This window comes from Centruroides vittatus, unplaced genomic scaffold (genome assembly GCF_030686945.1).
Source record: "Centruroides vittatus isolate TY-2023 unplaced genomic scaffold, ASM3068694v2 scaffold_1152, whole genome shotgun sequence".
Taxonomy (NCBI): domain Eukaryota; kingdom Metazoa; phylum Arthropoda; class Arachnida; order Scorpiones; family Buthidae; genus Centruroides; species Centruroides vittatus.
Window position 1 is genome coordinate 1,663,143 of NW_027122670.1, and position 11,897 is coordinate 1,675,039.

The window sequence follows — 11,897 nt, forward strand, 5'->3', positions numbered from 1 at the left end:
CAGAAAAAGTTCAAGATTACACTCACGACGAATCGAAATACGGATAGTTTGCTTTAGATCCTACCGGAAATTGCGGAACGAAGAAACTTTATTCAAATCAAACCTCCCCGTTGATAATAGGCGCCTTTTTGCGCCGCCATGAAATACAAGCTGCAAATTAAAATGAAATTTTTCTTATTTAGTTTATGAATATGTGTATATAAAAATTTATATAAATTAACAACGCACCTCTTTGTTTATTTAAATTGGGCTACAATTTGAAAAAATGTAAGACCTATAAATTCCCACTGTCGTCCGTCTGCTTGTCTGTCCTTCCTTAATCTCAAGAACGGAGTGCGATACATGAAACTCAAGATCACATATAGGCAGCTTAGGGGCGGCATGTTCCGATTAACTACACATCATTTAAAAAGGTTTCCCCGAAAGGAGTTAGATAACGACCGGCAGGAGTCAGTTGATTATTATATTTACAGTATGAAAAAGTTATACTTTTTAGTGCACTATGGGCCGCCAGCGTGCATGCACGCACTGCATACCTACCAAAACCGGCCGAGTCGTTCCAAGCGAGAACTTTGTCGGCCTCCCATTCCATCTTTCTTATGTGTTATAACCTTTGGCCACTATTTGGTTAATTTGTTGAAATCCGGTCGTGTTAGAAATAATTGGCTATTAAGATCCTAAAAGCAGTCATGAACAAAATGGTGTCAATTTCTTCGCCGAAATAATATATTGTGTAAGAGAATATGGTACATTACAGACCAACTAAAAACAATTCATGTGCAGTGACCTGCGTACAATAAGAACTGTTTATATGGAAGTGTCCGTACTTATACTTATACGTTACGTTACGCTACCATTATATACTTTCACACCTGGTATAACAAGGTGACGGCCGGATGTTTGAGCTGTTAAGACTTCAGCCTACCGCTCTGAGATCGATATCGGGCTGTTGAAGAACCCGGGGCGATCTGTATCTGGTGTGTCAAGACAGTTCGGCAGCCAAATTGTGATCTTCAGAAACCGACGATGGGTAAGAACATAACGGCCCTCATAAGCAAAACAAAACAAAAATCACCGGCTGCCATATTGCAAGTGTGATGAAATATACCAGGGTGGCCAACTTTTGTGCACATAAGATCTACTTTTATCGTAAAAATGTGTCGCGATCGACTTGTTGTCATAGGCATAGTCTAAGTGGGAGGGAGAAGTGTGAAATACATACTATGTTTATACACTGTTTTCAGTACGAAGTGCACTCACTGCTTATGAGTCGAGTCATAACTGCATGCATACAGTTGCGTTCGGTTACAAATATAATACATTAAGTTAAGTACATCGCTAGCGATCGACCAAAATTGGCTCTGGCGATCGTTTCGACAACCCGTCGACTGGTGCGTCGCGATCGACTCACTGAAAATATACGATGCGAAACGAAGATCTTTAATTGATGATCTTAGGTGAGAGTTAGCAATACTGAAATACGAGCGAGATTTGTGCGCAGATAATTTCTTATCATAATTTACAGAGGTTTAACAGAAAAATTCATCGACAAAGCGATATTGATGCGAATGTGTGAAATTCCATTTAATCCATGCAAGTATTGTGATTACCAGAGCCCCTTCGGCCGCCAATTTAGTCTTTTAATCTTTAAAATTGGCGTTTCCACTTCCCGGGACGAGGACCCAAGTGGTTGGATTTGTGGGAACTGAGTTTCGGGTTGTTTCATTGTGTGGAATTACGCAAAACGAGGCGCTTGACGTGTAAGTGCGTGAGTGCGAGATTCGAGTAAAGGTTAAATGGTGTATATCTTCGTGTACAGTGATGCTATGTCCGTGCGTGTGTGTGTGTCTGTGTGTTCGAAGAACATCTTTCGGCAGTCTGAAAACAGAAAATCAGTAAATTTACGATACGAGAATAAGATGTGTTTGAAAATGAAACGAAAGAGTTCTTACCATGGAGGAGGCAGAGACGCGCGAACGAGGAACCGGTGTTTTGTTGTTGCGGGTGGCTCGGTTCCCCTTGCCTAAGGCGCGTGATCTTCTTCGTTTATACCCAACTCGATCTTTTACCACGGATGCGACATTCTGACCGGATTCGACACTTTTCACCCGGACATGACACTTTACTTGGACGTAGATTTCGGCAAATATTCACTTGTACGATAAATGGCAAATTGGTCCTCTTCCTGGTAAAGTTGAGGAGGGAGATTCTTCTCCCTCCCAAATGTTCCTACAAAACACAAAAACAGTGAGAAAACGAGAAGTTGATTCATTTATTATCTAAAATCAAAATTATTACCTTTATCAGATAGACTTTCTTCCCGAACAGTGTCATGAGGAGAGCGAAGGACCTGACCAAGCCTATCTTAGCCTAACCTAACCTAACCGGAAGCTCAATCCTCGTAACAGCTGTTTGGGAAGAAAGGTCGGCCGAATGTCGCGTCCGGTGAAGAAACGTGTCACGTCCGGGTGTCACAATCGGGAGTCAAATCCGTTGTCGTCGACCGAGTGTCACGTTCGGGAGACAAGTCCGTGGTCACATCCGGGTAAGAGAAGGTCACGTCCGAGTAAAGGTGTCATGTCCGGGTGAAAAGTGTCGAATCCGGTCAGAATGTCGCATCCGGGTGCAAAAGACGAGTTGGGTAAAACCGAAGAAGATCACCGCCTAGGCCAAAGGAACCGCAGCCACCCGCAACAACAAAACCGCGGTTCCTCGACTTCGGCGGCGCTCTCCTCCGATTCTTCCCTGTTCCAAGTTCGGACAGGCGGTGGCCCTAACCCGTCCGTCGCGAGCTCGGACGAACTGCTGTCACTCTCTACGTCTTCCACAACAAGGCCTGTGGCCGGCTGATCCCTGACGACCTTGACCAAGTGGAATGGACTCAGAACTCTCCCGCCTCCGGGAGAGTCCCACGCCACACGCACTGGGGGAAGGTCGTCACCACCCGCTGCCTCTCGCTCGACGGTCTCCAACGACACCGAACATTCGGCAGAGACCAAGTCCACCTCCGGCTCCTCGAACGTCTCATCGGAGCCGTCCGAGGAACCCCCTCCCTCCGGCGCCGGCGCCACCGCATTCTTCCGTCGGAACCTCCGGCGAAACCACTCCAACATCTTCATTCTGAAAAAAAAAAAAAAATTGCAATTAGTCGATTAAAACAAAAGCTTAAATTAATGTCTAAATTCTTCCGAGAATAAGCAGAATGCTCACCGCAGCTGCCTTTTTAAATCTAAAAAATTCGAATCCGACCATCGAACGACGTGACGAGATGTCTTCTGGGACCGATTAACGCAGAAAAAGTTCAAGATTATACTCACGACGAATCGGAATTCGGATAGCTCGCGTTAGATCCTACCGGAAATTGCTAGAACGTTCCTACTGTATTTGCAGTAGAGAAGACCGACCCGGAACGAAGAAACTCTCTTACGTGTAATTTGTATTTGTACGACAGTAAATTAAAGACACGCCGCACGTAGCCATGAGGAAAAGGCACTCGAGCCCGAGTCGTAACAAGTGTTTCGTTCTAGAGCAATTTACCTAACGTGTACGTCAAATAAACGCAACGACGGCATTTAAAATTGCAAAGAAATTGCCAACGAGTCGACCAAAACACAAGACAAACGTACGAAGAAGCGAAACCCGCCCGCATCCCAACTCGCCATTCGGGACACGAACGTTTAACTGGCACAAAGCATAGGCAGATCGACTGCACTCGGAAAAGACCACCTCGTGGAAAGAGACAAAGAGCCTAAGGAAAAGAATTCTTTGTGTCCAGCCTGTATAGATAACTGTTAAGTGTATTAGTATTAGATGTGTTTGCAGACAATTTAATTCTGACAAAATAAGCCATTGAAAAGCGTTGTAAGTAATACATAAATTGCATGGAGAAGTCGGAGGTCAAAGGGCGAAAGTTTTGACCTGTCCAAGGAACATCCCATGCTTCGGAATACGGTTTCCGTCCATCAATGTTACCAGAGTATATTTCAGTTAAAATTACGATGGAATTCGTATTTAAAGTTAGCATTAAATAATTTTTAATTGAATTTCTATAAATAATCCTTATTCTTTGACCGTGTTTATAAAATATAAAAGAATTAATTACGAAAATAAACCAATGAGCAAATACTTAATCCGTTTCCGGCGCTTCGGTCGCTTTCCGACGTGGCGGCTCGTTTAAAAGTCATTTCGGATCCTGATTCACAAGCGACGTCTGTTCGGAGAAAGAGCATACAAGGCTAATGTGGCTTTATTAAAACCTTATTTATTTTCTTTTCTTTACTTTCCTTATACTATCTTCCTGTAGTAACAATTTTACTTCCGTTTTCTATTTACTTAACCACGCGGTAGTTAGTCGACACATGTGGCCTGGACGGTAATAAAAACAAAAAGGGTGTGACACCGAGGGGTCGAGGGGTTACGTCAGAGGAGATAGGAGGACAGGAGCGAGAGGAAGGAAGATTTTTCGGAGAGAGAGAAAAACGGGACGAACAGAAACAAAGAAAGTTATTAAGGAACGGATCCGAGGTTTTTTTTTTCTTATTTATTACCGCCAGTCACCCCTTCGAACCAATTTTCAGTCTTATCATCTCTGTTTAATTCTCTTCCACCTTATCTTTCTCTAGGGCCCTGTACTTAGTTAAGCTAGATATAAGTTAGAATAAGTTCTTTGTCTTGTCGGCACGCGGGGACTAATTGATGACATTGTTACGCGCAGTCCCAAATGTATTTGTATTAGTAATTAGTAAGTGTGTGTAATCGTTTCTTTGTAAATTATTTATGTTCGCTGAAATTAATAAACCTCTTTTTTTTAATTCTATCAAAGCCGAGCGACTCTCAGGGTCTTGTTATTTCATATACTCGGCCAACAATGGCGTCCGCGACAGGATTCTGTTAGTAACGGGATACGGTTTTTATTGTATAGAACGTAGCATTGTATTATCGTGCCTGTAGATTTAAGGCCCTACAATTTGTAATCAATTGTATTATTTTTATATCATTAATTATGGATGATTGTAACCAGAACAATCTTGCTACATCCTCAGGAGGCGAGGGTGAGGGGATCCCTCCTGTAGTCACAGGGTTTCTAGGAATGGTTCCCATTTTTTCTAATAGTGGCAGTGATTTGGTTAATGTCCGCCAATTCTTCAAGACCATAGATAATATATCTCGCCTGGCTGGGTGGAACAGTGAAGTGAAATTGGCTGTCTTACAAGCTCGGTTAAAAGGGGGGCCATTATCGACGTTCTTCAGCTTGGCTGACCAAGATCCTTGTACTTTTGAGGGAATTAGGCAAAAATTAATTCAATGTTACGAAAAGCGAGAACTTAAGGAAAAGAATGCACTCGACCAACTCTTAAGTATTAAGCAGAACCATGATGAGACGGTATGTGACTATGTCATCCGCATGAATACACTGTTGTCGAAGGCCGCTTCCAATAACGAAAAAATTGGTGCCTTGAGGGATGACATTATTAGAGAGAGATTTATAAAGGGCCTAAGGCCCCAGCTAAAGGGATACGTATTAAGGAGAGAACCCCAGACCTTAGATCAGGCAATTAAGGAAGCGGAGAGGGAAGAACGGGTCGAACTCGAGTGTAACGTTAGTAGAGAAAATAAATTTGTACACACCATTGAAATAAAGAACCCAACCGCTAATGAGGATCCGAATGGTGTGATGAATATTGTGAAAACAAAGGAAGACGATAGACTTGAAAGGTTGGAAAAAATGGTGGGGTCGTTATGTAGTACTGTTAATGGTTTGGTCGAAAGACTGGGTGGAAATCTAGATAAAAATAAGGATAGCCCGAACCGATCTGTCCTAAAAAGGTGTTACATTTGTGGGAATCCTCGCCACCTGGCCCGCCAGTGCCCTCAACGGAATATAAATGATTTAAACTAATTACGGGGCGTGATGATAGCCAGTATCACGTCCCATGCATCGAGCTAACCCTGGCCCCTAATGTGTTCTTCTCTAAAAAGGGCCTTCCCCTCATTCTTGGTGATGCTTATGGTACCAGTATCAAGTTTCTGGTCGATACGGGTGCGGAAAGGTCCGTGCTAAGCCTGAAGATCGCTCAGAGCGAGATATGGAGTAGGGGACCGAACGGTGCACTTCACAGGAGTTGGAAACGACTACGAGGAATCGGTGGGGAGGTTATCGAATGCGAATGGGAGTCTAATATCAAGATCGAAAGAGGAGGGAGAACTCAAAATGTTCAAATGACTTGCATGCACTTGCCATCCGAAGTCGAATACGAAGGAGTATTGGGTATGGATGTGTTAAACAGGTTCCCGGAAGTATTAATTGAAACAGGTGAGAATGTAACATCTTGGAATAGAACCGAAATTGATGACTTTTATCAGTGTTGTGGATTCAGAAGGGAGGAATCCGATAATACGATGGAGGTTAATTTATCCCATTTGAAAGACTACGAAAAAAAGGAAGTGGAGCGTATCTTTAATGAACACCCCGGATGTTTCGCACGGAAAATAGAAGATTTGACCGGTACTAAGGAATTTCTTCATACACCTATCATTAAAAGTAACCAAATAATTAATACAAAACAATATAGAATACCGCAATGTTATTTGAGTGAACTAAAGAAAATGATAGTTTCATATCTGAAGGCGGGGATTTGCGAGGAGAGTACTTCTGAATGGAATTCCCCCCTTCACATTGTCCCGAAGGAGTCCGGCGAGTTAAGGGTTACTCTCGATCTACGAAGAATTAACGAAGTAACCCAGTCCCAGGAGTTCCCTCTAGCCCGTGTGGATGAGATCTTAACGAAGTTTCAGGGAAGCAAATTCTTCTCGGTAATCGACCTAAAGTCTGGATATTTCCAGATACCCATACATGAATCAACACGTCATTTCTTTGCTTTCTCTACTCCTTGGGGAAAATTCCAGATGTGCCGCCTCCCGCAAGGTGGAAAGAATAGCGGGAGGTATTTTCAATACGCCATGTCTAGGCTGTTGGGGAGATTCATAGATATCAATTGTTTCGTCTTTCAAGACGATATTGTGTTGTTCTCCCAATCCTTTGAAGATCACGTGAAACTCCTAAGGGAGGTAATCTCTATATTAGACAAAGCCAACTTGAAATTGCACCCAAAAAAATCGAAATTCATGGTGAAAGAAGTGCGGTATCTGGGACACATCATCGATAGTAAGGGGATACGACCTGATCCCTGCAACGTGGATGCGATTAAAGAAGTCCAACCCCCGCGTAATGTGAAAGACGTCAGGAGTTTCCTCGGAATGGTGGGATTCTTCCGCAACTTTATCCCAAACTTTGCCGAGATTGCTCTTCCTCTTACATATCTGACTAAAAAATATGTAAAGTTCTTATGGGACGACCAGTGCCAATCAAGCTTCGAAAAATTTAAAGAACTATTATCTAAACCCCCTGTGCTATCTCATCCCGACTTTAAAATACCTTTTTTCATGCACTCGGACGCTTCAGATACCTGGGCTGGTGCGGTCTTAGAACAGGAAAGCGAAGGGAAACTCATTCCCATTGGCTACTTTAGTAGGAAGTTCCGTGGGCCCGAACTAAAATATTCCACTATCGAGAAGGAATGCTACTCAATAATCTTAGCCCTCCGCCACTTTAAACATCTTATTCTTGGTCAGAAGGTCACTGTGCTTTCCGACCACAAACCTTTAACCTTTGTGAAAAATATGAAAAATCACAATAACCGCCTCATGAGATGGGCCGTAGAATTATCTAATTTTGATTTGGTCATTACGCATGTTCAAGGGAAGAGTAACCCAGTGGCTGATTTATTGTCTCGACCACATGGTAGTAGAGAAGAAGCCCCCTCAAACAGCGATGTCATTAATTGCATCAGTGAAGAGTTGTGGAAAAAGGTAAAGAAGTCCCAGATTGGGGACAGAATTTTTGGTCCAATGAGAAATCATTTAATTAAATTCCCACCCTCTTACAATGATTACCCGAGTAGTGGCATACTTCCTGAGTATCAAGTAGATGGTGATGTATTAGTCCACGTACGACCGGGACGGTTTGGAATACGTCAATGGAGGCGTGTTTGTGTAGGGGAAACAGCAATTAATGACGTAATTAAAGCATTCCATGAATCACCATTAGCCGGACACTACGGCAAAGAAAAAACGTGTGACCTGATCAACCGTTACTACTACTTCAAGAAGATGAAAAAACTCGTCGATAGATTCGTGAAGTTCTGCAAAGTTTGCCAACAACATAACTTACATCAAGGAAGAGCCCCCTTTCAAGAAACGGAAGTCGCTAATTATCCGTTTCAAAAGGTGTCAATCGACATAATTGGCCCTTTAAATCAAACACATAAGGGTAATCGTTATATTCTCACCATAATTGACATGTTTACTCGATACACAGAAGCCGTCCCTTTAAGGGACCAATCTGCGGCCTCTGTAGCCAATGTGTTTTTCGAAAGGATAGTCTGCAGATATGGCAGTCCCGAGATCATCATCTCTGACCGGGGCACGAATTTTACGTCCTCCATCTTTAATGAAATGTGCAACATCCTTACCGTCAAGCACAATGTTACGACATCATATCGCCCTTGTTCGAACTCAGTTTGTGAACGTGTGAACAAATCCATCAGTAACCTTTTGGCCAGAATATCAGGCGGCAGCAACAACAATTGGGATACCTTCTTACAGACTGCTGTGTTCGCTTATAATAATGCTACACACTCCTCTACTAGTGAGTCACCTTCATTTCTTCTTTACGGATTTGATCCTAAATTCCCTCATGCGTTCCCTGTTGAACAGACAAATGACTACCCGGGTATTCGGGAGTATCGTGATTTCCTTATGGATAAGCTACGATGCATCCGTGAATCGGCATACGAATTAAGTCGCAACCGTAACAAACTTAACCGTAACCGCATCAACACAGGGAGGAAGGTGAGGAGCTTTGAGGTAGGGCAGAAAGTTTGGATGTTAAGGAAAGGGAAGAAGCAAGGCAAGTTTTCTCCAAAATATTTAGGTCCTTTCCGTGTCTCTCGCCTCCTGGGGCCTGTTAACGCGGAAATCGAAAATTGTAATAAAAAGGAAAAACTTGTTGTACACATAGACAGACTAAAACCGTGCTTCTCAAACTTCCGTGAGCCTAGACGGAAGCGTAACATCCCAATTGGACACGAAGGATCACAATCCGGAGAGATCGAGGAGATTGAAGAGGAAGAAGACATCCCTCACCTACCCACTGCGCAACGGGCGAGCTACAATAGGTATAATCAACATAACCAGCAGCATCAAGGAGACCGCAAGGATTCGGGTAATGAGACCATGCTGGAACAGAGGGGTAATATCTCCCACCCGTATAACTTACGGGGGCAGAAAGTGGACTATCGCCGGCTTCACTTTGGAAGATGAACTGTAGTTCATCATCCATTAATGGTTGTGTATCTCCATATTAATGTTTCTGTTAATTGTTAATATGTCTTTTGGTGGGGACGTATGTGGCTTTATTAAACCTTATTTATTTTCTTTTCTTTACTTTCCTTATACTATCTTCCTGTAGTAACAATTTTACTTCCGTTTTCTATTTACTTAACCACGCGGTAGTTAGTCGACACATGTGGCCTGGACGGTAATAAAAACAAAAAGGGTGTGACACCGAGGGGTCGAGGGGTTACGTCAGAGGAGATAGGAGGACAGGAGCGAGAGGAAGGAAGATTTTTCGGAGAGAGAGAAAAACGGGACGAACAGAAACAAAGAAAGTTATTAAGGAACGGATCCGAGGTTTTTTTTTTCTTATTTATTACCGCCAGTCACCCCTTCGAACCAATTTTCAGTCTTATCATCTCTGTTTAATTCTCTTCCACCTTATCTTTCTCTAGGGCCCTGTACTTAGTTAAGCTAGATATAAGTTAGAATAAGTTCTTTGTCTTGTCGGCACGCGGGGACTAATTGATGACATTGTTACGCGCAGTCCCAAATGTATTTGTATTAGTAATTAGTAAGTGTGTGTAATCGTTTCTTTGTAAATTATTTATGTTCGCTGAAATTAATAAACCTCTTTTTTTTAATTCTATCAAAGCCGAGCGACTCTCAGGGTCTTGTTATTTCATATACTCGGCCAACACTAACATCTCCATATAAACCAGGAAGAAGAAGAAGAAGAATTCACAAGCGACGGCACGGCCGATACGCCGGCCGATGTCGTCTTTGAAAGTTGGACTAAACGAAACGAAAATAAAATCTTACAGCTAGCTAAATTCTAATTAAAATCTTACTTGGTATAATGTAGGCGTCCAAAAGTCTTCTTAGAACCACGTTCCGGTAGCAAAAAACACTGAGAAAAGGCAAAAAACACAGCGAAAACAAGAGCACAGAGCACACACGTCCATTCGGCAGGCGAAAAACGTGCAAAGTGACGCAAAATCGTGTTGCAACAATACAAACGGCAATTGCCGTTTCTATGGAGATTAGAAAGCGCCTAACGAATTCGAATGCGATTGACGTAATGAATTCTTTTTGAATTTTAAGGCTAAATATCTGCATTTTTTACGTTTCTATTCCCCGAATGACACGGATTGGGATCGAGAGACTCCATATCACCCTCCGCCTTCAGTTTCCATTCTCCATAAGGGGTTAGAAGCAAGATTTTCAATAATCGAACGTCATCTTTACCCCGCCACCCTCAAAACTAGAACAAATCGTTCCTCTCGTTCGTCCAGTATTCTCCGATTGACCGACAGCGCAATTTTTACTAAATTTCGTAATACAGTATTTCGTTTATCCGACGCCATTTTAAAAGCGGTTACCTGACGTTGGTTATATGAAATATGCGTGTTATAATTTAGTTACGTAAACGTTAATTAAAGTGATTTATATATTAAATAAGCGAATTTTATAAGTTTACCTGCCCCAAAGAAAATATCGTGTACGTATTCTGCACCAAGGAATCAAAATATTATAGTTGTTCTTGTTTGGAAATGGAGAAAAGTGATGGGCCTACTGCTCGGAACGAACGATTTAATTTTCTTTTTACAGTCAAAAAACCCGGCAACGAGTTGCGCAACTTTCTCGGCTGTTGTGAGATTTTATTTAGAGAATAACTTTTGTGTTTTTAACTACGATATAGTAAATAGAATCGTGTGTGGCGCCATCTGTTATGTGATTTTGTTATAAAAACAATTTCTGATCTTATTAATATTTTATAAAGTCCAGGATTTTTCTTGAGAGATAAATTCAGTAAATATATACTTTTGTACGTGGATCAATAAATAATAGCTTTTTATTTTTTTTCAAAGCCACATAGATTTATGGTTGTGGATTAATTTAATAAAACATTTTATTTTTAATTTTAATTATTCAGCAATTATATAAATTATGTAACTGTTAATTAGAAAAAATAACTGACTAAAAGGTCAAAGAAAGAATAGCATATTTGCATAGTAAGTCGTATGCTGTTTTATTTTGTCAATGTGCTGTACTGTCCCAGAATTTGTACAAAGTTGGTCAGGGAATTTAAAACAAAAATTTGAGTAGGAACAGTGTATATAGTTAACCCTTCCCCTTTAATTATCTTAAGAATTAATCATTTATTTATTTAAAGTAATAAATTTTAAGTAAAAATAAACTAATTTTTTTTATAAAATTTTAACGAATTTCAGAAAAAGCATATTTTTGACCAGATATTTAGTTAATGTTTAATAAACTCATACTTAGATATATCCATGACTATAGTAAGCAGAATTTACTAACATTATCAAAATTAACAGGTTCCAAAGCACGTAAGTTAAAATATATTTATGAAACTTTGCTTATTGTAATCAGAGTTCAGTTATCATCATCTTTACATTTTAAATCTCTCCAATATATGGCTGATGCAATTATTAGTCCATAGTAATTCTGTTCTCATTATTGTAGTTTAAATTGCTGGC